The sequence below is a fragment of the Schistocerca gregaria genome, chromosome 8 (assembly GCF_023897955.1).
Source record: "Schistocerca gregaria isolate iqSchGreg1 chromosome 8, iqSchGreg1.2, whole genome shotgun sequence".
Classification (NCBI taxonomy): Eukaryota; Metazoa; Arthropoda; class Insecta; order Orthoptera; family Acrididae; genus Schistocerca; species Schistocerca gregaria.
The window spans coordinates 253172233-253198074 of NC_064927.1; the positions used below are offsets into that span (position 1 = coordinate 253172233).

Here is a 25842-nt window from a genome sequence, read left to right on the forward strand (position 1 = left end):
ACAATAACAAGTTTAAGAAAGGTTAGATATTATGCTTGCAGTTTGTTGGAAGTCGCCAAGTGCTCTAGTTGTCAAATACTGAATGAATATGATCTGAGTAATTTGCGCGCCGTGAGATGAGCTGCCTCAGTATATACACACAGCATCAAATTGTAATTCTTCACTTTGTTCATCTACGATACCTTCAGGTTCGATGAACTTCTTTTGCAGTACTTGCATCCAAACCTCCAGGTGTCATACACCAAGATCGGTACCAGACGTTGTCTGTCGATAGAGTATCAACCAAACCCCAATTTAGTTAGTACTGAGTGTTGTCCTCCAGCAGAACGGGCGTAAAGTTTAATTGAAAGTAAAACCAGAGCTACGGAGCACACGGAAAGCATAAATGTGAATAACAAAGAATTATAGCTTCCGTGGGGAAGCTGGTAGAGATTATAGTATGAAAGGTCCTCGGTTCAGACCCCAACGATGTCATTATTTTTTTACTGTATTGAAAGTGTTATATGTGACTAATCATACTTCTGCACATGTGCTGCAATTGTTTCCATTTTCTACTATTCCGATCGTTTATGTTCTTTCTGTTAAACTACAAATACACTATCTGCTTCACATCGAGTGGTGTCCGTTCTGACTCACATGTCCGACAGAACACCACACCATTCTGTACAAATGTACTCTATAGGTTTGCTATCTTCAGCTAACGAAGCGAAAGCAGACATCCAAGAGAACATTGCTAGTAACTCCCAAAAGTCCTTTTACATGTCAGGAAAATGTCTTCCCATATAACAGTTTCACTGGTAAAGAGTTAAAAAAAAGTTGTTAGCAGTGGGGTTTGTACGCAGGACCGTTTGTACGACGATCTCGCGCATTACCAACTCACCCAATAGAGATCTTCAACGCAATTATTCACGCTTTACCTATCACCCGTCGTTCTGATGTTACTCTTAATTACCTTTTAACATTTTCTACTGGACGACAGCAGACAGCACGAACTAAATCGGTGTTTCGGTTGATACTCTATCGACATACAACGTTTGGTACCGATCTGGGTGTCTGACAGCTAGGGGTTTGGGGGTCAGCAAATGACGCCATGAAGAGGGAAGCGAGCGTCACCTTATCCCAAACACCGTTTCGTCAAGAAGGTATAGTAAGAGCAAAAGAGCGCTTATTCAGGAAGCTGACGATGTGAAAGATCTGACCAGTGCCTCCGAAGGGTGAGGGTTGGGCTAGGCTCCTTCAGCAGTTGACTAAACGAGAAAAGCAGAACAAATGAAGACATCGGCACCCATTGCCGAGACCTGGTTACTACACCATGTTGTCTCTTCTGGAATGGGGGTGATGATGGTTGGGGGGGGGGGGGGTTGCAGCTGTTTGGGAAACACTGGCAACCAGACTCTCATAAATTTGCTCCCAAACAGGCCGTCGTTCTGAGATGGTCTTAGATGCACGGCGACATTCCTGTGCACGACCGTATGTAGGAGTATGTGATGCTGACTATGGTCGTCTTCATCAGCTACTGAGTTGGAGGTGGAATCTCCTATATTATCTAGTCACATACCAAGGACTTCATAGTAGCAGCCAACCTCCTGTGGTGGGAACCATATGTAGATGACTTCGCCTTCGCACCGCAGGATCGCTCTCAGGGTGACCACCACCTGCTCGCTGCCACCTCTCCAGTAGGTCATTGTTTGCGCCCAGACTGGGAGCGGTCCAGTCTCTCTCTGATTATGTATACTGGTTCCTGAAGGTTACTATTGTTGCTGATCACCGCCCAGTGCGGACATCTACACCTTCGACTTCGGCTGTGCTGCATGTTACAGTCTGAACACAGACCATTCCGATTTGATACGCGGCGACTACTGCTCAGACAGGCTACTACGAGCGGAGTATGACACAAAGTTTCGCTGATGCCACAGCTTGTCGCCGCTGCCACGTGCCGTACTGGTTCCCCAGAAGGCAGTTACGACAAAGGCGTTTGGCACACAGGCGTACACCGACCCCACGAGGAGCAACACCTTCCCGTCCGCTATAATCCCGTCTCTTTACTGAAATGAACAAAGGAGTATTAAATACACGACGTTTCATTAACTGCTGGCCTAGTACTTCAGCCTTCACCACCTCCTCACCCCATATACCGGCGAGGAAGCGGTAGCTTCTGACCTTCGCAAGACCGAGTCTTCCAACCCTGGGGTCCCGTCACGACCCCAACAACTTATTGTGCCAGTAATTGATCAATAACTATGTGAAATATGGATATCAAACTTTTGTTGCTCCTGAAGCTGTTACACACATAACCTGCAACTGAAACCGTGCACCGTTTTAGCCATTTACTAATATACCGGGTGGTTATAATTAAGCTTTCCTTTCACGTTACAACACTGAAACTAATTAGCGTGTCAGTACCAAACTTGTTAGCGTTAGTGCATTATTTCCGTGCGTCACAGCGTCACGGTCCAGTTCCAGCTTTGGCCACCTGGTGCCGCGAACAGTCATCGTGATTCATAGTCGCACGCATCTGACCGGTCGCAGTAAACTCGTTGGCGCGTCTACATGTGCTTGTACAAAAGGAGCACCGTGTTATTGATGAAGCTCTATTATCAAAACAACAGTAATGCTGCAACTGCATTTCGAGAATATCGCCTGCTGAAAGGATTACGGAAGGGTCCTCTTTCTCCTCTTGCTCTGCAGAGTATGATGAAGAAGTTGGAATCAACTGGAGATCTGGACGTCCTTCCGAGAGGAGGCCAACGACCGGTTGCAACACAGGTGGTTGATCAAATTGCTGTTACTATGGCAAACAACCCTGCGCGCAATTCCCGATCGTGAGGCTGTGCGCATGCTGTGTTACGACAGTTGAAAATCACGTGGTCCACTGTACGGAAGGTGCTTCGAACTGTCCTCAGATGGTATCCGTACAACATCCGCGTCGTACAGCAGGTTGCACCGCAGGACGCACAACGACGTGTTGACTTCGCTGTCTACTTACTCGCAAGGATTGAAGTTGACGAGGGCTGGCCCTGGACCATCGTGTGGACAGATGTGGCTCAGTTTTCTCTGACGGGTGAGGTGAACACGCAAAATTTCCGAGTGGGTGGGATCTTCGTCGTACGAGGGAAATTCCCACATCATCGCTACCTCGGAGATGCTGTATCCCATAGCTCGTGCGCCGACTATAACACGACGTTAAAACTCGCAAAATGTTGATAACATGACCTTGTAGCAGCAGCAACCGATCTAACAAGTCCGACAGACACTTGTTGTCTTTCGCAGGCGTTGTCGACCGCAGCGCCGTATTCTGCCAGTTTACAAATCTCTGTATTTGAATACGCAGGTCTACACCAGTTTCTTTGGCCTCTGAGTATGTATTCGGTGCCGCCGAATAAATACAGTATTGCTGTACGTGTGTTGTTCAGAGTAACGGTGTATGCATTCCCGAAGGAACATAGCATCGTTCTTCTGAATAACACAGACAGTGCAATACTGTATTCCCATAAATGTGTTATGTACCACAAGATGTGCCATCGAGGTAGTGATGAAGTGGGGATTTCCCCCGTAAAACCAATTCACGACTCTACCGTGAATATCAGAAATCCGGCAAAACATCAAAACTCCGACACCGCTACGGCCGGAAATGATTCTACAAAAACGGGACCAACGGCGACTGAAGGGAATAGTTCACCGTGACAGAAGAACAACCCTTCCGCAAATTGCTGTAGATTTCAATGCTCGGCCATTAACAAGTGTCAGCGTGCAAACCATTCAGCGAAACATCATCGATATGGGCTTTCGGAGCCAAAGGCCCACTCGTGTACCCTTGATGACTGCACGACTCAAAACTTTACGTCTCGCCTGGGCCCGTCAACACCGGCAATGCACTGTTGATGACAGGAAACATGTTGCCTAGTCGGAACAAGTCTCGCTTCAAATTGTATCGAGCGGACGGACATGGACGGGTATGGAGACAACCTAATGAAATCATGGACGCTGCGTGTCATCAAGGGACAGCTCAAGCTGGTGGAGGCCCTGTAATGGTATGGAGCGTGTGCTGCTGGAATGATATGGGACTCCTGATATGTCTAGATACGACTCTGACAGGCGACAGATACGTAAACGTCTTATCTGATCACCTGCACCGATTCGCTTCCATTGTGCATTCCGACGGTCGTGGGCAATTCCAGCAGCTCAGTGCGACACCCTACACGTCCAGAATTGCTAAAATGTGGCAACAGGAACACTCTTTTGAGTTTAAACACTTCCACTGGCCACCAAATTTCCCAGACATGAACATTATTGAGCATTCTGAGATATCTTGCAACGTGCTGCTCAGGAGACATCTCCAGCCCCTGGTACTCTTACTGGTTTATGGACAGCCCTGCAGGATTCATGGTGTCAATTCCCTCCAGCACTACGTCAGACATTAATCTTGCGGCACTTCTGCGTGCTCGCGGGGGCCTTACACGAAATTAGGCAGGTGTACCAGTTTCTTTGGCTCTCCAGTGTACTTTTATATATATCTTTCATAGAATAAGTGGATACTGTCAGAAAAATGGATAGCGAGTTGAGTTATTCGTAAAGAAATGATAACGATGATGTCCTAACGTAGGACGTAGCGTTTGACAGTACTGACAACGTAGGACTAAGCGCTAAACTGTTATCTTTCCGTCATCTTGTGGGGGATGAAACCGAGGAAAGTTTAGAAAAGGATTACAATTATGTTTGAAGTTCATTAGAAACCGTTAAGTGTTCTCATTGTCGAACACTGTGTGGGAATATTCTGCGTAATTTGCGCTCTTTTTGTTAAAAAAATCTGTTTCTTCGAGCATATCTCCTGAACTATGTGTCGTACAATGATACAACTTTGCAGGAACATTTGAACAGTGGTAGCAAAATATGCTCCGAATGGAGATAGTAGTAAAGAAAAGATAAATTACAACGTCATACTTGATGCTGATATTTTACTCCATGACGAACGAAATTGTAGTAAGCGACAAACTTATTTCCTCTCATTATTTTGAGGGGGGTGTAACAGAGAAAAAGTTTAGTAAAGGTTGGAAATTGTGTGTAAAGTTTGTTTAAAGTCGCTAAATGGTATCATTATCAAGTACGAGATGAATATATTTTGGTTAATTGAGCACGAGTTATGCTGCTCTAAGACATATACACAGTCTCTAACTTTAATACTTGAGTATTCTGTTAAACCTTGAACGTAAGATTAGACCTCTTATTGAGTACATTATGACAGCATTTTAAATTTTTAAATTGGGTCAGTAATTTTAATATGATATACTGAACATCGATTTTTTTCTTCTGTAAGCATATAGATAGGTAGCCTGCAATTGGCACAGTCCGTTTTAGCCTTTTATGATGTTTCTTCTACTCTCCCCCTGCCATCCCCCTCCCCAAGCTTCCGCCAACTACTAATTCAAGTCGGGTTAACTTGAGGTTGATGTGTATTTTCTTCTTTCTATTTTCAGCTTCAATAACTGAGGCCTCCAGGGGCTCCGAGGGCTGTCGTACAATACTCGGTAAGCCAAAATGCATGTTATGCGGCATATGTAGTCCTTAGAGTTCTCTGCAAATATGACGTCCTTTGCTCCGTTAACATAGATTTTAAATTTATGCAGTCGTCGTATATAAAGCTTATAGATCCTTTATAAAGCGATTTTCTTTGCGATTGTGGAGCTGACCCGCTACATCAACCCTAGTCGAAGATTCATGGCTTTCTTTTTGGGTACATCAAGAGGATCCATGAAAAAAAAAGCTTCCAAAGTATATAATGAACTGAATACCGAATGGGAGAAAATACGTGCCATCACCTGCAATACGGTTTCATAATGTGCGGTGCAGGAATTGAAATAGGAGGAGAAAAAAGAGATACTCTGTGGTAATGATAAACTGTTTAAATATCATTAATTAGACCTTTTATAAAAATTATGATGTATGAGAGACAGTTTTGCTACTCAAAGCTTCATTAAATATTGGGAAACTATGATGCCTAGAAAGAATAGCCCAGTTGAATCCAACTATATAGGAAGTGTAGAACAATGTATCAACAGATAATGATTGACTATAGAGAGATGGTACGCATAACAGCAGCGCTACTATTTTTTGTGGCTTGAAATAAGCGTCACGCCAAGCTCAGCGAAAGTAGGATGTAGTATGTCACGCTGAAGTTAAGGAAGTTATTGTGACATGTGGGGCAGGTGGAATGAGCAGAATGTTAGCTTGCATTGTTAAACTATGGCTGGATCAATGCAGCGAGTGTGCACCTGTCTGCGTCGACGGTCCTACGTCTGATCAGTTGCACGCACGCCTTTTTACCGGCTTCCCTCGCCCAATGAACATACATTACTGACTATAAAGGCTACATGAACGCTGTCACGAGCGTGCTGAGTGGTGAAATGAAATTTTGTTATGTGAGGACGGCTGGGGTGGCCGAGGGTCTCTATGCCCTTCAATCTGGAACCGCGTGACCGCTACAGTCGCAGGTTAGAGTCCCGTCTCGGGCGTGGATGTGTGTGATGTCCTTAGGTTAGTTAGGTTTAAGTAGTTCTAACTTCTAGGGGACTGATGACCTCAGATGTTAGGTCCCATAGTGCTCAGAGCAATTTGAACCATTTGTTAGGTGCATCATGTTTCAGATTATCCTATAGCGATGGAATAGCCATCCACACCATAGTGGTGTGTCCAATCACGCAGCCTGTTTCATAGAGCAGCTTAATGGATAAACACAGAAATAAAGACTTGTTTTGCTGAGTAGGCGCAGGGTGGTCAGAAACAGTCTGAAAAGCTTGCAAGGTCTTGCAGGGTACGTTCTGCTGGGAGGTAGATGTTAAGAAAGAAACTTCGATACACTGCCGTTTCCGGAGTTGATTAACATTCAAGTTAGCCAATCACGGCGTTGCGCTCGCAAATTCAAGCAGCCTGCCGGACGCTGTGTCGCCAAACGTGTGCTTCATTTGGTTTTCTGAAACCGAACGAAAGAGCTAAACAAAAATTAGACATGGGACGGTAGTAAGGATCGAACCCGGACCAAAGGCTGAGCACTCTCGTGCACCTTCATCTATGCTATGGTAACAACTGTATCTAACTGTATCTGACGGGCCTGTTGAATTTTCGCGCACGAAAGTCTGGTTGATAATTTCAATGCCAATTCACTCGGGAACGGCGCAGCGTATAGAATTTTTTTCGTAATAATTATTTCTCAGCACAGCCTACACTTCAGCACACGTAAAAGCATTTCAGACCGTTTTTGACCACCCTGTATGTATTTTGAAAGTTAGTGTTTTGTTTTTGACCAACGGCCTTGCCGCAGTAGTAACATTCGTTCCAGTCAGATCACCGAAGTAAAGTGCTGTCGGGCTGTGCTAGCACGTGGATGGGTGACCATCCGGTCTGCCGAGCCCTGTTGGCATGTGGGGTGCACTCAGCCCTTTTGAGGCAAACTGAGGAGCTACTTGCTTGACAATTAGCGGCTCCGGTTTCGGAAACTGACATACGGCCGGGAGAGCGGTGTGCTGACCACATGCCCCTCCATATCCGCATCCAGTGACGCCTGTGGTCTGAGGATGACACGGCGGCCGGTCGGTATCTTTGGGCCTTCATGGTCTGTTCGGGGGGGAGTTTAGTTTAGCTATAGTTTTGTTTTTAGGTAGGTGACTAGGTTAGTGCTCTCGTACATTACGTTTCTCGTCTTGTAACTACGGAAATCTAAGATACATACTCCCATCAAGTCTTCGTATTTTAAGTCGATAACTTAGATAGTTTACTAATAATTTATAGCGTGGTTTCCGGTGCCAGTAGTTTCCTGTTTTTTATCTCGTATTTTTTTAAAGATATCGTAAAATTTGACCATGAGTGAGAACTACTGGAATTACCAAATGTTAATGATTTGTAAGGATATGTTGTGAATTGTGTAGTAGGTTGTTTACAGCGGTGAACGTAGCAGGGAAGCTGGTGGGGAATGTAGCGAGCGCCTCTCCTGGAGCTGTGTTAGCCTATATCGGCAGTCGACTTTTCATAGTAAAAAGGCAGCTGAATATGAAGAGGGATGGGATTATTAGCATATATAACTATTTAATTAAGACCTACAAGCTATTTCAGTTCAGAAAATTCCATAACTGAATCTGATGGTCTTCTACTGTTGTATTCAACGTTTCTTGACTCTAGGAGAGTTACCCTACTAAAGAATGCCATATCTTCCACGAGAGAGGAAAAAACGCACAACTGAAACTAAGCGCAATTTTTCAGAAACACATGGGCATAATTTACTTAACTCATTAGTAATATGTGACAGTTCTTTACTAATATAGTCTGTATCTGTGCACTAGGATAATTTTGAATCAAGATATACAGCAAGGAGTTCAATTGGCGCACCTTCAATGTCAGCAGTGTGTGAAATGAAAATAATGTTCACAGTTTTTTTATGAGTAATAGATAATTCTTTAACTTTGAACCAGGTATCTGACAACTGATGGAGCTCTATGTTTTGCAGGTTTCGGTTTCAGTTTGTTCGCATCCTTTCCAGATATTACCGACGTCTATTATTTGCACAAAAGTATAAATCTGGGAAGTGTGTTAACGGAATGTCATTCGCAAATACACTCCTGGAAATGGAAAAAAGAACACATTGACACCGGTGTGTCAGACCCACCATACTTGCTCTGGACACTGCGAGAGGGCTGTACAAGCAATGATCACACGCACGGCACAGCGGACACACCAAGAACCGCGGTGTTGGCCGTCGAATGGCGCTAGCTGCGCAGCATTTGTGCACCGCCGCCGTCAGTGTCAGCCAGTTTGCCGTGGCATACGGAGCTCCATCGCAGTCTTTAACACTGGTAGCATGCCGCGACAGCGTGGACGTGATCCGTATGTGCAGTTGACGGACTTTGAGCGAGGGCGTATAGTGGGCATGCGGGAGGCCGGGTGGACGTACCGCCGAATTGCTCAACACGTGGGGCGTGAGGTCTCCACAGTACATCGATGTTGTCGCCAGTGGTCGGCGGAAGGTGCACGTGCCCGTCGACCTGGAACCGGACCGCAGCGACGCACATATGCACGCCAAGACCGTAGGATCCTACGCAGTGCCGTAGGGGACCGCACCGCCACTTCCCAGCAAATTAGGGACACTGTTGCTCCTGGGTTATCGGCGAGGACCATTCGCAACCGTCTCCATGAAGCTGGGGTACGGTCCCGCACACCGTTAGGCCGTCTTCCGCTCACGCCCCAACATCGTGCAGTCCGCCTCCAGTGATGTCGCGACAGGCGTGAATGGAGGGACGAATGGAGACGTGTCGTCTTCAGCGATGACAGTCGCTTCTGCCTTGGTGACAATGATGATCGTATGCGTGTTTGGCGCCGTGCAGGTGAGCGCCACAATCAGGACTGCATACGACCGAGGCACACAGGGCCAATACCCGGCATCATGGTGCGGGGAGCGATCTCCTACACTGGCCGTACACCTCTGGTGATCGTCGAGGGGACACTGAATAGTGCACGGTACATCCAAACCGTCATCGAACCCATCGTTCTACCATTCATAGACCGGCAAGGGAACTTTCTGTTCCAACAGGACAATGCACGTCCGCATGTATTCCGTGCCACCCAACGTGCTCTAGAAGGTGTAAGTCAACTACCCTGGCCAGCAAGATCTCCGGATCTGTCCCCCATTGAGCATGTTTGGGACTGGATGAAGCGTAGTCTCGTGCGGTCTGCACGTCCAGCACGAACGCTGGTCCAACTGAGGCGCCAGGTGGAAATGGCATTGCAAGCCGTTCCACAGGACTACATCCAGCATCTCTACGATCGTCTCTATGGTAGAATAGCAGCCTGCATTGCTGCGAAAGGTGGATATACACTGTACTAGTGCCGACATTGTGCATGCTCTGTTGCCTGTGTGTATGTGCCTGTGGTTCTGTCAGTGTGATCATGTGATGTATCTGATCCCAGGAATGTGTCAATAAAGTTTCCCCTTCCTGGGACAATGAATTCACGGTGTTCTTATTTCAATTTCCAGGAGTGTATTATACAAAGCAATGAGCCAATAACAGATCCTTGAGGAACCCACTGAGTAAGATTCAGAAATTGCTAATCGTCACTGATATAGTTTCCGATACATATAATTATTTTTATTTCTTGAGGAAGTAGGGTACAATGAGTTTATATGTGGTTTACTGAATAGAGTGCCTCACTCAAAACTAGCGTCGCTTAAGTAGATAATTTCGATTCAAAAGGGGTTTGCAGAAGAAAAAGCATTTGTAACGCATTCCACAGTTAACAGTTGGGATAGGAAATCATATTTACACCCAGGAAAGATATTGTTGTCCGATAAATATTGACTTATTAGCTGTTGTACGCAGAATTCTGTTACTTTTGAAAAAAAAATAGGTACAAGAGAAACTGGACAATAGTTATTAGCAGAGGATTTCTCATCCTCTTTACGTAGAGGATAAACGCAGGGTAATCAAGTACTAGTAAGTAAGTATGTCCGGCAACTTCGCTTGTCATTGCAGCAAGACCTTGCCGGACACATGCGGCAGTTAACGTTTAAAAAATTGTTGATGCTTTTCGACTTAAGTTAAAATCACGTAGAGTGAGATATCCCTGAAACATATCCAGCTCGTTTTTGATTACGTTTAGAGTCTCTAATTACTTATGCTGGGACTGCAAATCAAACTGAATTCCGTAAGATCGGTACTCTCATACGTTGTGTACAGCCATCTTTGTTACGTAGTACGTTGCAATCACATCTGTCTTTTTCGAAATGACTGCTTCCGCAGACGTCAGTATACTTATGTAATCGTCACGGTGAACATCTAGTAATTATCCGCTCTCCTGTTCCGGCGCAAACGTTTCTTCGTAGCGCGCCCGATCTTCTACTCAGGAAACCGTGCGAAGTGCACTTTAGTCTCTTACTGCTGTTCCTCGCTACGTCTAAGTGCCTTGCGCTCTGTTATGAAACGAAATGCGTTGGCAGCTCTGCCGCTCCACCTCAGTCAGCTTTTTTAGAATTGTTATTTTAACTGATAAGGATGCTACGCAATGATTACCTTACACTCGACGTAACAGCTGCTGCGAAGAGTTTGATGTGCACTTTCCAATAGCTTTGTAAAGAAAACACTGCTAAGGGAGTTCACTGGCCGCTGCCTCCCGAGAGGCGACTGCAGCAGTTTGAAAACAAGTGGACGGAGAAAGACATTTCCCCTGAGTTAAAGATGATAAACTACATCACCATGCTCTCATTATTTAATTGTTTATGAAATGAAAAAAATCCTTACAATTTGTCGGTGAGAGATAAAGGTGGAGAGACACACATGCCAGCTAATGAAGTTTTTCTTTTTAGTACATGGAGTTCTAAGACACTGATGTGGAAAGCCTAAAAACGAAAGTAACTTTCGCGTGACGTGCCACTGCCAAGTAACCTAGCTCCATGAAACTTGGAGCATACATACACAACTGGCCATTACAATTGTTACACCACGAAGATGACGTGCTACAGACGCGAAATTTATCCAACAGGAAGAAGATGCTGTGATATGCAAATGATTAGCTTTTCAGAGCATTCACACAAGGTAGGCGCTGACAACGTGCTGACATGAGGAAAGTTTCCAACCGATTTCTCGTACACAAACAGCAGTTAACCGGCGTTGCGTGGTGAAACGTTATTGTGATGCCTCGTGTAAGGAGGAGAAATGAGTACCATCAAGTTTCCGACATTGATAAAGGTCGAATTGTAGCCTATCGCGATTGCGATTTATAGTATCGCGTCATTGCTGCTCGCGTTGGTCGAGATCCAATGACTGTTGGCAGAATATGGAATCGGTTCAGGAGAGTAATACGGAACGCCGTGCTGGATTCCAACGGCCTCGTATCACTAGCAGTCGAGATGTCAGGCATCTTATCCGCGTGGCTGTAACGGATCGTGCAGCCACGTCTCGATACCTGGATCAACAGATGGGGACGTTTGCATGACAACAACCATCTGCACGAACAGTTCGACGACGTTTGCAGCAGCATGGACTATCAGCTTGGAGACCATGGCTGCGGTTACCCTTGACGCTGCATCAGACAGCAGCGCCTACGATAGTGTGCTCGACGACGAACCTGGGTGCACGAATGGCAAAACGTCATTTTTTTCTGATGACTCCAGGTTCTGTTTACAGCATCATGATGGCTGCATCCGTGTTTGGTGACATCGCAGTGAACGCACATTGGGAGCGTATATTCGTCATCGCCATATTGACGTATCACCCGGCTTGGTGGTATGAGATGCCATTGGTTACACGTCTCGGTCACCTCTTGTTCGCCTTGACGGCACTTTGAACAGTGGACGTTACATTTCAGATGTGTTACGACCGTGGCTCTATCCTTCATTCGATCCCTGAGAAACCCTACATTTCAGCAGGATAATGCAAGACCGGATGTTGCGGGTCCTGTACGGGCCTTTCTGGATACAGAAAATGTTCGACTGCTGCCCTGGTCAGCACATTCTCCAGATCTCTCACCAACTGAAAACGTCTGGTCAATGGTGGTCGAGGAACTGGGTCGTCACAATACGCCAGTCACTTCTCTTGATGAACTGTGGTATCCTGTTGAAGCTGCATGGGCAGCTGTACCTGTACACGTCATCCATGCTCTGTTTGACTCAATACCCAAGCGTATCAAGACCGTTATTACTCCCAGAGGCGGTTGTTCTGTGTGCTGATTTCTCAGGATCTATGCACCCAAATTGCGTGAAAATGTAATCACATGTCGGTTCTAGTATAATATATTTGTCCAGTGAATACCCGTTTATCTTCTGCATTTCTTCTTGGTGTAGCAATTTTAATAGCCAGTAGCGTAGAACGAATTGCTGCAGAATAGCAGAGAAGGTAACTGAAATAAATAATACAATAATACTTTTATTTTGAAGACAAAAATTGCTTTGAAGTCACCGCGAATTATATTAGTCCCCTGGACATTACAAAATCCGCGACAAGGTTCTTAATAGGGACTGTGACACGGACAGACGGTAGTGCATGTTCTACAGCGTGCTCCCATGCTCGCCACAACATTGGTAAAGGGCTCTTGTGGTATGGCGTTCATTTCTTCCACACAGCTCTGGAAAGATACTGAATGGTCGTCTCCCCAGTGCATCACATTCCCGCCGACTGGATTTTCGTGGTAACGGGAAGGTCACTCCATTCACCGAATATGCTCTCGTTCTAAGAGCTCCTGCATTACGCTGTTCGATGTGATCCCGCATTAAATGGTTCAAATGGCTCTTTGCACTATGGGACCTAACTTATGAGGTCGTCAGCCCCATAGACCTTAGAACTACTTAAACCTAACTAACCTAAGGACATCACACACATCCACGCCCGAAGCAGGATTCGAACCTGCGACTGTAGCGCTCACGCGATTCCAGACTGTAGCGCCTAGAACCGCTCTGCCACCCCAACCGGTGGTCGCGCATTATCGTCCACAATAATGAAGTCAGGGCCGAAACCACCCCTGAAAAAACGCTCAAAGGGAAGTTGTGTGACAATAACGTTGACTGATGAGTGTATCGTGTTCAAAGCTCTAGAGATCAGTACGTTTACGAAACTGTTTGCCTCCCAACATCATAACACGTGGACCACCAAAGCGATCACGTTCTACATTGTTGCTCGGTGGACTTCGTACCTCCATATGGCAAGAGCTGAAAATACGTTCTCCATCCAGTGACATTTTCGAACATGATCGTTTTGATGTTCCATGGGTTATGGTGGCGAGAGAGGCATGTAGCATAGGCATATTGAATTCCAAAATTCTGAACACCATACATTCAGCTGTCAACGTTACTGTCACAACGTACTCCATCCTCACGTGCCCAGGGGTGCATTCGCCCCTGAATTTATTTTCGTGGAAGCCATTGCGCTACCTGAGCAGGTGGGGGAGCTGTTGGAACTAGAGAATATTCGGTGAGTCTCTGGTCTGCCCGTTCCTTCGACTTAAATCCCACTGAGAACGAGTTGGATAATTTGGCAAGACTCACTGCAGCACTTTCAAATGCACCAACGATCATTCATCAGTTGTCAGCCCCAGTGATGGAAGAATGGAACGCACTACCACAATAATTCCTCACAAAGCGCTGGGGCACGTTGCAGAGCTTGCATTGCTGTCCGTGGGGATCACACACCCTATTGAGAACCATGTTGCGAGTTTTGTATTGATTATTGAACTATAATTAATCGCAGTAACGTCAGTCTAATTATTGTCTTTGAATAAAAGTGTCATTTCTGTTCCTATTATTGCACACTTCTTTCAGTTATCTTCTGTATTATTTTGTAACAGTTCCTTCTATGTACGGTCCAAATTTTTATCGAGCTGTGAAACTTGCCAGTGAAAAATCACGCGAAAATACTTTCGCCCTTAAGTTTTTCCTTTATTTTACTACGTTTTAGTAGCCTTTAATTTGTGTGCTGTCCACAAGCGTAACGTCTAGATTAGAGATATATTTATTAATAATATTTCGACTCCACTCATAATGTTTTTACTTTCCAATTATTATTCAATGGCTTTCGAAGCAACTATCACATTTTCTGTGTAGATAATATGAGCCTTACATCTGCTTCAGTTTTTCGCCTAACTGTAATAGAACGACACTGTTTATAGGTCAAATTAGAAAACTGAAGCACAGAATTTCGTATTCTTTACGTTTACATAGACTGATTAAATAAAATAAAATTAAAATTCAAAAATTCGTCAGAGGCGTGACAATCAACAGTTTTAGTTTTACATTCTTACACTTCCACCACTAGATTTGATACGCTCATTAACATACAGGGTGACTCAAAATAATCGTCACAATTGACTGTTTCTACTGCTATGCGTGTAATTTATACTAGCTGATAATGTAAGGTAGTAGTAATTTCATATTATTCTCGTTATGCATACAAATGACATGGAAATGCCTGCAAAGAGACCACAATACGTATGAACTGTGTGGGAGCTAGTAGGAGGGACGGAGGAGGACGAGGAAGGAGGAGAGAGATAGAGACAGATTGGCGGACAGACGGAGACCAGGTTATGTGCAATGACTTTTGAGGCAGATGTATTAAGAGAGAGCAATTTGTTGTATTCACCATCTGCCTGTTCATTCAGCATCTTAGTGGCTGGGAAATTTTATTATTTTCAAGTTCATTTTTCTGAGACGCTACATAAATCTTCATGATGACTGAGCCTGCAAATCCAGATGACGAACCAGAGCCGTAAGAACAGCAGCACCAAATGAGAAATGACAGTAGGTTTAGAAAGTAAATTACAGAGAGATATAGTCCTCACATCTCTAGACAGCCATCTTAATTTAGGTACTATTGCTTCCTTTATGTGAATAGCCTGCTGATTCTTTAAACAGTACCACGGACAGTTCCTTCTGCAACTGTGGGTCCTCCGTGCCTAATTAACTCAACGTCGCCGGGGCGTTACCTATAAATATTGTTCTCTTACTTCGCAAAAGAAAGTACGGGAAACGACGTAAAATTCAAATTCAGAAGGCTCTCCGCGCTAATTGTTGCATCTCGCAATTCAATCTAATCGCCCGTGTCGGCAATGCAGTTGTCGATTTACGGGTTAAACTTGTTAGGCAATAACACGGAAAAATGTTACCCAAGTGCACCCCATCCCCATACTCCAAAACACACATACACACACACACACACAAACAAATATCTGAATTGTTGAACAACCGATTTATTTATTCGCATATAGAGACGCGAAATACACTTCACATTAACGTGCAAATCTTTTCTATACATTAGCCCACGAATAACACAGGAGGGAAATGAACTTTAGGCATTTAGGGAATGATTTGGCTGACGAAATTCTTTTCCAGTATCTCATATTCCTCCGGAATTTCCTGTAGCATACAGCGAAGGCTTTTCTTGGTCTCATTTTCGATGGTAATTTTATCTGTAATACTGCGTGGTTCTCATCGATTTCCAAATTTTATGCGCCGAGACGAACTCATTAATTTCAACTTGGGCGCGCAAAAACAAATTAACCGAGACCGCTAGGTCGCAGAGATTTATGAGGTCGCTGCGCTGCGAGATGAAATTCAAATATCCCTGCCTGAAAATTAAATCTTCGTGTTTGATCAAATACTTTAGATGATAATCTTAGACTAACTTTCCGATTCGCTACGACTGATTCTCGTTCCAACAAAATGACGTAAAGTATCTGGAAGAGAGAAACTTCACAGTAGGGTAGATGTATGTACCATTTCTCTCGCTGAACTCTTGCACATTAAATACCTTTTGGTGCGTCAAAGAGGACTGTGACCTGTACTCGCTTCGGCGGTACGTCTACTGGCGTTGGGGCGGTGCAGGATGGATTAGCGTCGCCCGTGCGCGAGGATGACACGCTGGATCTTGAGGCGTTCCATATTTTTTTTAAATTGCAAAGAAAAAAGAAGAAAATGGGTTTGTCGTTAGGGTTGCTGACTCTCAATCACGAATGTCGCCTGTCGATTGCGTTATTTTCGTCATCATCGACACGCAAGTCACAGAAGTGGCATCGAATAAGAATACTCGCACCAGGCGACCAAACAACCCAGAAGGGGACTCCCAGAAAAAAAAAAGAAGCTGTATTCACGCTTCATTATTTTACATGCAGACGACCAGCCAAAACCTGCTCACCGAACAGCCGCCAACAAATTTTCGTAGCCTCTTAGGGCACTTGCATAAACACAACTGTTTGCTTTATTTTTTAGCTATGACTTTTCGACTACTCCAAAACGTCTTTTGATGAGAAAAATAGAACGACATAATTGTTTATTATTTCGGGGGAAGAATTATGGTGTAAAATCGCTATTGAAATAGGAATTTTACAAGAATTCGTGACGTCTGTAGTAGGATAGGCGAATGCAAACCACGCACGAAACGTAAGTGATTTATTCAACAGTACTGCTTCAGCGTTTGAAGTCTATCAACTAGACCTAAGTGCACGATTGAACGGTCACTGTTTATGTCTGCTTTCCACCGACATCGCTTAACCAGTTGTGACATTGGAGCATTATATGTGAACTGATAAACTGAGGAATTTTCTCAAAATACTATGCCAAGGAAGAGTATTCAAACTGTTGTGCAACATAGTGAGCCTTTTCATGTATAACACCGTGATTAACTTCATTGTTAACGTGCAAAATAAATGAGCTAAACTTTATTCATGTTGAACAATTGTGTTACAATATCCATTTTTTAGTCTCAGGTAGAAATGGATCTGCCAAAGCAGGGTTACGGAGCACAGCCTTCCGAAATACCGTCACAAAAGAAGACGAAGTAAATATTCCAGAATTCGCATCAAGAACCGCTGCCAACATGAGCAACGTAGAACTACATATACTCGCAGTGGTAAGGCAACTTGAATTACTTAGTGAAAGCAAGTCTTCTGGTCCGGGCAATCCCGTAAATATGCACTACAGTATGGGATACAGCAACACACCAACCACATTCAAATACTCTACTAACAATATCTAACATGAAAAGTACTACTACTAAGTTTCTAATGACTATGAGTTGTGTACGTTACAATATATTATGAAATCCGGAATGAGATATTCACTCTGCAGCGGAGTGTGCACCGATATGAAACTTCCTGGCAGATTAAAACTGTGTGCTCGACCGAGACTCTAACTCGGGACCTTTGCCTTTCGCGGGCAAGTGCTCTACAATCTTTTTTTTATTTTTTATCTCATTTTGTACTATTTTGTTCGTTGTATATGATCGGGGCGGACGCCCGTTCAGGTTGTTCGTTGAACCGTCACTCAGGTATTTATTTTTATTATTATTATTACAGAGAGTAGCTAAACCCTCTGACCGAACACGCTGAACTACCGTAGCGGCAACCATCTGAGCTACCGAAGCACGACTCACGCCCGGTGCTCACAGCACGAGATACTGGCAGAAGTAAAGCTGTGAGCACCGGGCGTGAGTCGTGCTTCGGTAGATCAGCTGGTAGAGCACTTGCCCGAGAAAGGCAAAGGTCTCGAGTTCGAGTCTCGGTCGAGCACACAGTTTTAATTTGCCAGGAAGTTTCATCTTATGAAATATTTCTTCCTGGCTCTACGGAATAACTCTCATTCTTTTGTCAGTCAACACCCTTTTCAAGGCTGAAAAGGTTCTTCCCGCTTCACATGGCTACAGGTAGAACAACTTCAGTGCACAAACGTCAAGATGACAATAATTGAAATTTTCTGTAATTTCAATGGTGGGTGTCGCGAATAAAGTGGAATCCCAAATCCCTGGCTAACACATTACCGCTGTAACAAGAACTGGGTCTGCAACTGATTTGGTCGCTGCTCCTTGTTAACAGATTCGTATATTTCCGCAGGAGACACAAAAGGGAGTCCTGAAACAGGAACTCTTCGCAGACTGATGTTGATATTCATTTTTTCCGCAGCACTTCCAATACCCGTGTCATTTGCCACACAGTCACCTGCCGACTGAACATTTTTTTACTATTTTTTAATACGCTTAGGTGTCTAGATCGGTTGCGTAACATGGAATCGCTTTCTATAATCTATTTACAATTCAGGCTTATGAGTGTGACACAGTAATCTGAAAATAGTGCCAAGGACACCGGCAGATGTTGTACACTACTGGCTATTAAAACTTCTAAGGTAGGAAGACGGGCCGGTCGGAGTGGCCGAGTGGTTCTAGGCGCTACAATCTGGAGCCGCACGACCGCTACGGTCGCAGTTTCGAATCCTGCCTCGGGCATGGGTGTGTGTGATGTCGTTAGGTTAGTTAGGTTTAAGTAGTTCTAAGTTCTAGGGGACTGATGACCTCATATGTTAAGTCCCATAGTGCACAGAGCCATTTGAACCATTTTTGAAAAACCAGAACTGGAAGGCCAGTCGGAGAGCGCTGTGTTTCACCCGCATGCATGTAAATCCACTGATTTTTGCTAACCGTCTATAGTACTGCCGCTTCTTTGAAAATTTGCCTGCTTACGTGTGAAAAATATTTCCTCTGAAAATCATATTCATTTCCGACGATTTTACTTGTTTGAGAAATTATGTTTAGAGTTTTTTTTTCGTAGTGATGTCTTAAATATGAAATGTATGAAGTGAAATGTGAAGCTTCTAGAATAGTTTCCACCAGGAATGTTGAATGTTAGCGCAGTGGTAAAAACAAAACCTATATCATGAATGCTATCTAATGGGCGCCAGGTAAATTACATGAAATGCAATTATTCAAATAGAGTGTAAACGCACAAATGGAAAATTGGGATTTTTTCTAGTAATGTTTGAAACTATACTCACACATACATATCTGCTATACTTTGATGCATTTGTTGCATCAGACATCTTTTACATTTTGATTGGGATAGTGGTTAAAAGATTATTCTCTTGTGAAATGTAGGCTTTAGACACGTAAAATGGACCTCCTGAAGTTGCTTAAACTGGGTCCTTCGCTTTTTCGCGTTTTAAGTCTTCCCGTATTAGTGCACAATCTTATTTCCTTAGAATTCTCTTTAGATTCCAAGATGGTAATAGGGAAGGTTGATCAGAGAAAGTGGAATCTGTCTAAAACGATTAAAGCTATTGACGTAGTTCAGAAACAGGTGAGTTGTAAGAAGGCCAGTGAACAGTTTATTACTCCAGAAACACTTCTTATGAGGGTATCCAACATGAAGTACAGTTCACCTGAGGAAGCAGCTAAAACAAAACGAGAAAAACGTGCAGTTTCACGGAAAGATCTTCAAGAAGAGCATGTTTAGTGTTGTCGTGCTGTGGAAGCTTCTTCCTTCATGCTTACTCGCAATCACTTGTGAAGAATAACTATACAACTAGCAGAGAGAAATAACATTTAACACCCTTTCAAAGACAAAATTACTGGAAAAAATGGGGAAGGTGGTGGAGGGGGGGGCAGGTGGGGAGGTAGTTCCAAAACGACACAAAACCAGGCTGTCAGGCCTCTCGAGCTCAGTAAAGAAAACACTCAGGAATTCTATAACTGCCTGGAAGATGTCATATTATACCTACTTTGAAACTAGATTATGTTTTCTCTGATTTAATACCTTATTATAATTTTGTTCAGTTTTATCTCCACTATTGGTATGTGGGATCCGATTTTCGCAGCAATTTTTGGAATCCGCTAAGTGTAAAGTTATTTTTAAAAAAATTCAGAGTAACTTCTCCTTTACTTCCTATTATTAAAATGTAATTTGTACATAACATTATCATTTAAATATTACATGTTTTAATACACACTTTTACGAGTAACTATTTTATATGCTTTTAAAATAAAAAACGAAATGGGAGATCGCTTTTAGGCAATTTCCTCTCTGAACGTCATTGCTGCTCGTTCACTCTCAGTAATTTAAGCTGTAGTGTTAGGTTGCTGCCCATAGTTGAAAATAATACGTTGGCATAGATAGTGTGGGGGGGGGGTGGATGGGGGGGGGGGGCGGGAGGGTGGTCGTTTGCATCTGTTGACGTGCCTATTCACAAAACACTACCCGGTTATGAAACTCGGCACCATGACGTTCTTGGTGCAATGACGCGTTATTTGGATGATAGCTTTGCTGATGCAGTATTGTGACAACATTTCCTACAGACATGTCAGAATCGCGGTATAACTGCCGTGTGCTTATACATGCCGAATCCCTTAATACCCTGTTCTATATGTCGGAGGAATACAATGTTGCGAATGTGGTTTCCAAATAGATTTTATGAAATACTGGCCTTCCTGTCCTCGCCGCATGGAAGTGCGGTCCCACGATAGATCGGATATTCAAGGGCCATTGAGTAGCATATCGTAAATTATGGTTGTGTACCCATTTCTAATCGTCCGATTACAGCGCCATTTGTAGCGAAACGAAGAAAATGCTTCAGACAAAACATATGTAGATTTTGACGTAGAATCGTAATCTCGAATAAAAAAACAGGCGTTGTCATCAAAGATTTCAAAGTTGTCGCCTGCCACCCACGCACGAGATGAGGTGGCGGCCTAGTGTAGTATCGTTGGATGTCCTCCTCCCAGACAAACAGATTGAAATTATAAGCTTTTTATATCTTTTTGTGATCCGATGTGTAGCTTTTGAGGTATTTCAGGGTCTTTAGTTAAGATGAACATCCTGTGTATTTGTTTGCTGTGGGAACTAATGTATAGCCCTTCAGTTTAGTTCCATGGTAATGTTATACTGTTCAGTGGGTGATCGTCCGTTTTCCTGTCTCCCGTTTCATTACTTTCCGTACAGCCTTAATTCTATTGTCAGAATTACTGATTTCTGACATTATGTGCATGTTCCTTGATTTCTTAATAACTTTTCTTCATAATTTTTATTATTTTATGCAGTATTCAGTTACTGCAGGATCTCTACTTATTCTTGCCAACAAATAATGATAGAAATTTATCATGGAAAAGATTAAATTTTATGTTATTATTTGGTTCATTACGAATTACGTTCCTCTTCATCTCTAGTACACAATTTTAAAAACAGTTGTCTTGGAATTTTTAATTATTCAAAGTGATTTTCACTGACGGGTACCAGTACTGTAAGACACTGTCTTATTTATCCTAAGCAACCGTGCACCATGACCAAAGAGAGATTTCGTTACTGGGTAATCAGTCATTTTCTTGCTTTGAGCTTGACTGAAGAAAACGAGCCAGCCGTTGTGGCCGAGCGGTTCTAGGCGATTCAGTCTGGTTCAAAATGGTTCAAATGGCTCTGAGCACTATGGGACTGAACGTCTGAGGTTATGTCCCCTAGAACTTTGAAATTAGAACCTAAACCTAACTAACTTAAAGACATCACACACATCCATACCCTAGGCACGATTCGAACCTGCGACCGTAGCGATCGCGGATCTCCAGACTGAAGCGCCTAGAAGCGCTCGGCCACCCCTTCCGGCGATTCAGTCTGGAACCGCTCCGCTGCTACGGTCGCAAGTTCCAATGCTGTCTCGGGCGTGGATGTGTGTGATGTCCTTAGGTTATTTCGGTTTAAGTAGTTCTAATTCTAGCGGACTGATGACCTCAGATGTTAATTCCCATCGTGCTTAGAGCCATTTGAACCATTTTGAACCAGACTGAATCGCCTAGAACCGCTCGGCCACAACGGCTGGCTCGTTTTCTTCAGTCAAGCTCAAAGCAAGAAAATGACTGACTACCCACTTACCATTTGAAGAAACGGTTATCAGTTAACCCTATGCTTATGCGGCGACTCAGATAGGCACAGAATGTCTATCTTTTCACACCTCTCTCAGGTTTCTTAAGAGACAAGAAGCTCTTCTACCTTACTACTCAATCCTCTAATATTATGGTGAAATAAGCTAAGTTTACTCTTCTGAGCATTTTTCGGCTTCTGTGTGTGCAGTTGCTACTCCTATTTCATCAAGATCAGCCCTGACGCTGCAGTTACTGTTCCCTGCTCCGTCTACTACGATGACCTGATACTTTTTGACAAAATCTTTGCTAAAACTACCTACGTCCTGTGTCACCTGGCTAAGGCTAGCGCTTGACTTTACAATATCTGTGGCCTGGTACATTGTTCCTAATTTGTCCTGTACCATGTGTCATATACCCCTTCCATGGTTACCACTTAGCAGCAAGAATCTTTTCTTCCTACCCTCTTTTCGTTCTGACCTACACTTAGTTGCTTTGCTAAAACTCTGATACACTCAACTGTGACCTACAGCTGGTTGAAGCTCTTCCTCTTCTACTTGGGGAGAAAAAGTGAAATATATTCGATAATGTAAGCTCACATGTAGATGAAGAAGTTGAAGAGCGGTTCTCCTTTCGCTCACGGCTCGCTATCTATACCCAGTTCGCGCTTCAACATATCTGTTTCTATTTGCCGTGTTCTAATTCAGTCATAAGGGCACAAATGTTCCTATCCTGTTCAGAGGTTATCTTTCCTTTTTTTTTGCAGAGCTTACAGCTCGATGGGAGACCCTCGTTAAATTTCCCAGACAGTTCTCCACTGCCGTCACCCGTCATCAACAAATACCCAAAATAACTGTCCTAATGCAGCATACAATCTTACCACGCCTCGCAACACAGATTAAACGCTTAAAAATAGAATTAAATCATTTAACGCACTTTACACGACACAAATTTTCGTTACTTACGAGCTGCAAAAATTAGGCCTCCAGGTTTGCGCTTCAGATGTATGACATTACTTTTTCGCTTACAACAAGAACTCAGTGTCTGTTAGTTAACTTATTCACAGAAGAATGTAATTTTTAATGTAACTTTAGTGAACGCAAACGGTGTGTAAACAAACCACTCGTGCAAAAGATTCTAAATCAAACAGCTTACGATTTACGCTACTTTCCGAAAATATGAAATTAATAATGAATGGATACGCTTTACTTAAATTGCTGAACGAAACACAGAACGATTAAAAGGGATTTTCTTAGCTTACCTCGCCAAAACATAATCGAAAATACGACAACAACCCTACATTACGGTCTTTTCGAATTTTCTACAAAAATACGTAAAGAAAGGTGAAACCCACAGTAGTAAGCTTAAAAAAAACACGCTAATATATGCATGAAATGAGTAACTCGTACTAAACTAAGTATTATTACGGTATAAACAACTAATCTTTACGGTTACGCAAAAATTGCACCACCTGGCGCAGGGCTGCCAAGTGCACTGAACGTATTAATAAAAGCAAAGACTTTGAAATTCGATTACAGATAACATTTCTGTGGTCGTTAACTCTACGTGTTACATCAGTTTCGTTTACAGGTACTAGGTGACAATTACTGAACTTCGTGAAATAAAATCGTAGTAACTTCTGAACGGTTTTTACGTTAGGACGTTAAAACTGCACCGTTGGCCACTATGAATAGTGGAAAATCTTATACGCATGTATGGTTTGGTTTAGCGATGAAACTCACTTTCATTTGGATGGGTTCGTCCATCAGCAAAACTGGCGCATTTGAGGAACTGAGAATCCGCATTTCGCGATCGAGAAGTATTTTCGCCGTCAACGGGTGACTGTGCGGTGCACAGTGTCCAGTCACGGAATAATCGCTGCGATATTTATTGATGACACGGTGACTACCGAACGGTAAGTGAAGTTTTGGAAGATGATTTCATCTCCATTATCCAAAGTGACCCTCATTTCGACAAGATATGGTTCATGTCAGTTGGAGCTCGACCCCATCGAAGCAGGAGAGTGTTTGATATCCTGGAGGAGCAGTTTGGGGACCGCATTCTGGTTCTGGGATACCCATAGACCACTGGCATGGGGCTTGATTGACCACCATATTCTCTGGATCTGAACACTTAATCTTCCTTTTTGTGGGGCTACATTAAAGACAAGGTATACAGCAATAGCCTCAAAACCATTTCTGAGCTGAAAACAGCCTTTCAGGAAGTCATCGACAGCATCGATGTTCCGACACTTCAGTGGATCATGGAGAATTTTATTTATTCGTCTGCGCCATATCAGCGTCAATGAAGGGCACGCATATCTAACATACCATAACATAATCCGAATATCTCTAGTCACGTTTACATGCTAAGTAATGTGTGTGCACGTCAGCATCAGAACAATGCCCAAAACCAACTTTGATTGAATTAATATAGGGAAAGACTCAATCTGACTCTTCGATGTTACTAATTTTGTTTATTAGTTGTTTATATCATTTCTTTTTTTTGGGGGCCACGCGAAACCTCATCCTGAAGAGCACCGGGGCAATGCCCAAGTTGCCCTAATTTAGCTACACTCCTAAAAGCTACCCTGTGCACCCGACGTAAAATTTCCTTATCACTGACAGCTGTGAAGGCAGAGGTGGGGAGAGGTCTCACGAGACCTGTAGCTGCAGCAGCCTCGCGCTACTACCTCTCCCTCATCCAAGCACTACAACACTTGTCCCACTTGCATTATGATTCAGTCAGCTTCAGCATTGAGAATTTGTTTTCTCTCATTTCTTACAGATATGGAGTTAATATTTTACCTTTAATTACTATTGTTTGTTGTCTGACGTTGGAGAATATCAGAAGCAAATTTGTAAAATGTTGCAATCAGTTGAAAAATTCGATGTCGCTCTCTTCACGAGGCGTTTGCCATATGAGGTTAGTCGAGAGACACGATTTGCTCGTTAAGTGTTTACGCCGTCAGCAATTGTTCTCCATAATCCTCCCAACCGCTCTGTTTTTGTTGACAAGACGTCTACCGTGACAAAGCCAAAGCAGGAGATGATTGATTGGTTTCACAATCACAACATTGACGTACTGAGTTACCTTAAAAATGGTGTAACTTACGCAACTAAAAATAATATCTCTACATAAACTCCAAAGTCGATGAACTGGCAGAAACGCACAGGTATACAGCCTTGTCCATCCAAACGCACTTCTCCGCCCACACCAGTTCTGAAGTTGTCACCCGTTAGTAGTGCCGACTGTCCATTTGATCACGGATTATGACTCAGACCTGCAAGAGTTCGGACATGTGCGCATCCGCACAGAAACTACCGTGAGTGTCTGTGTCCATAGATATTACTATGTATGTAGATGGCCGTTGTCATATGTATACGGTCACTGTAACACAAAATGGTTCCTGTCGGACATGTCCGACAGAGCAGACACCACGCCCATATACAATGAAGCACCAAAGCATGGGACTGTTCAAGCTGGTAAAGATTCTGCATTGGTGTAGGGCGTGAGCAGCAGGCGTGATATGGGACCCCTGTTATGTCTAGATACGACTCTGACAGGCGACACGTACGTAAGAATCCTGTCTGATTACCTACATCCATTTATATCCATTGTGCATTCCGACGCACTTGGGAAATTCCAGCAGGACAATCCGATGCCCCACACATTAAGAATTGTTACAGAGTGGCTCCAGGAACACTCG

General features: G+C 43.6%; 1 protein-coding gene across 11 annotated transcripts in view; it reads left to right on the top strand.

Moving 5' to 3' along the window:
- LOC126284608 (rabphilin-3A-like) overlaps positions 1-25842 on the top strand; it is a 971947-nt gene that overhangs the window by 405051 nt on the left and 541054 nt on the right. For all 11 annotated transcript variants that reach the window (XM_049983667.1, XM_049983659.1, XM_049983658.1 and 8 more), the window contains exon 3: positions 5475-5525. The gene's annotated coding sequence lies outside the window, so the exon portion shown is untranslated. The remainder of the gene's footprint in view (positions 1-5474; positions 5526-25842) is intronic.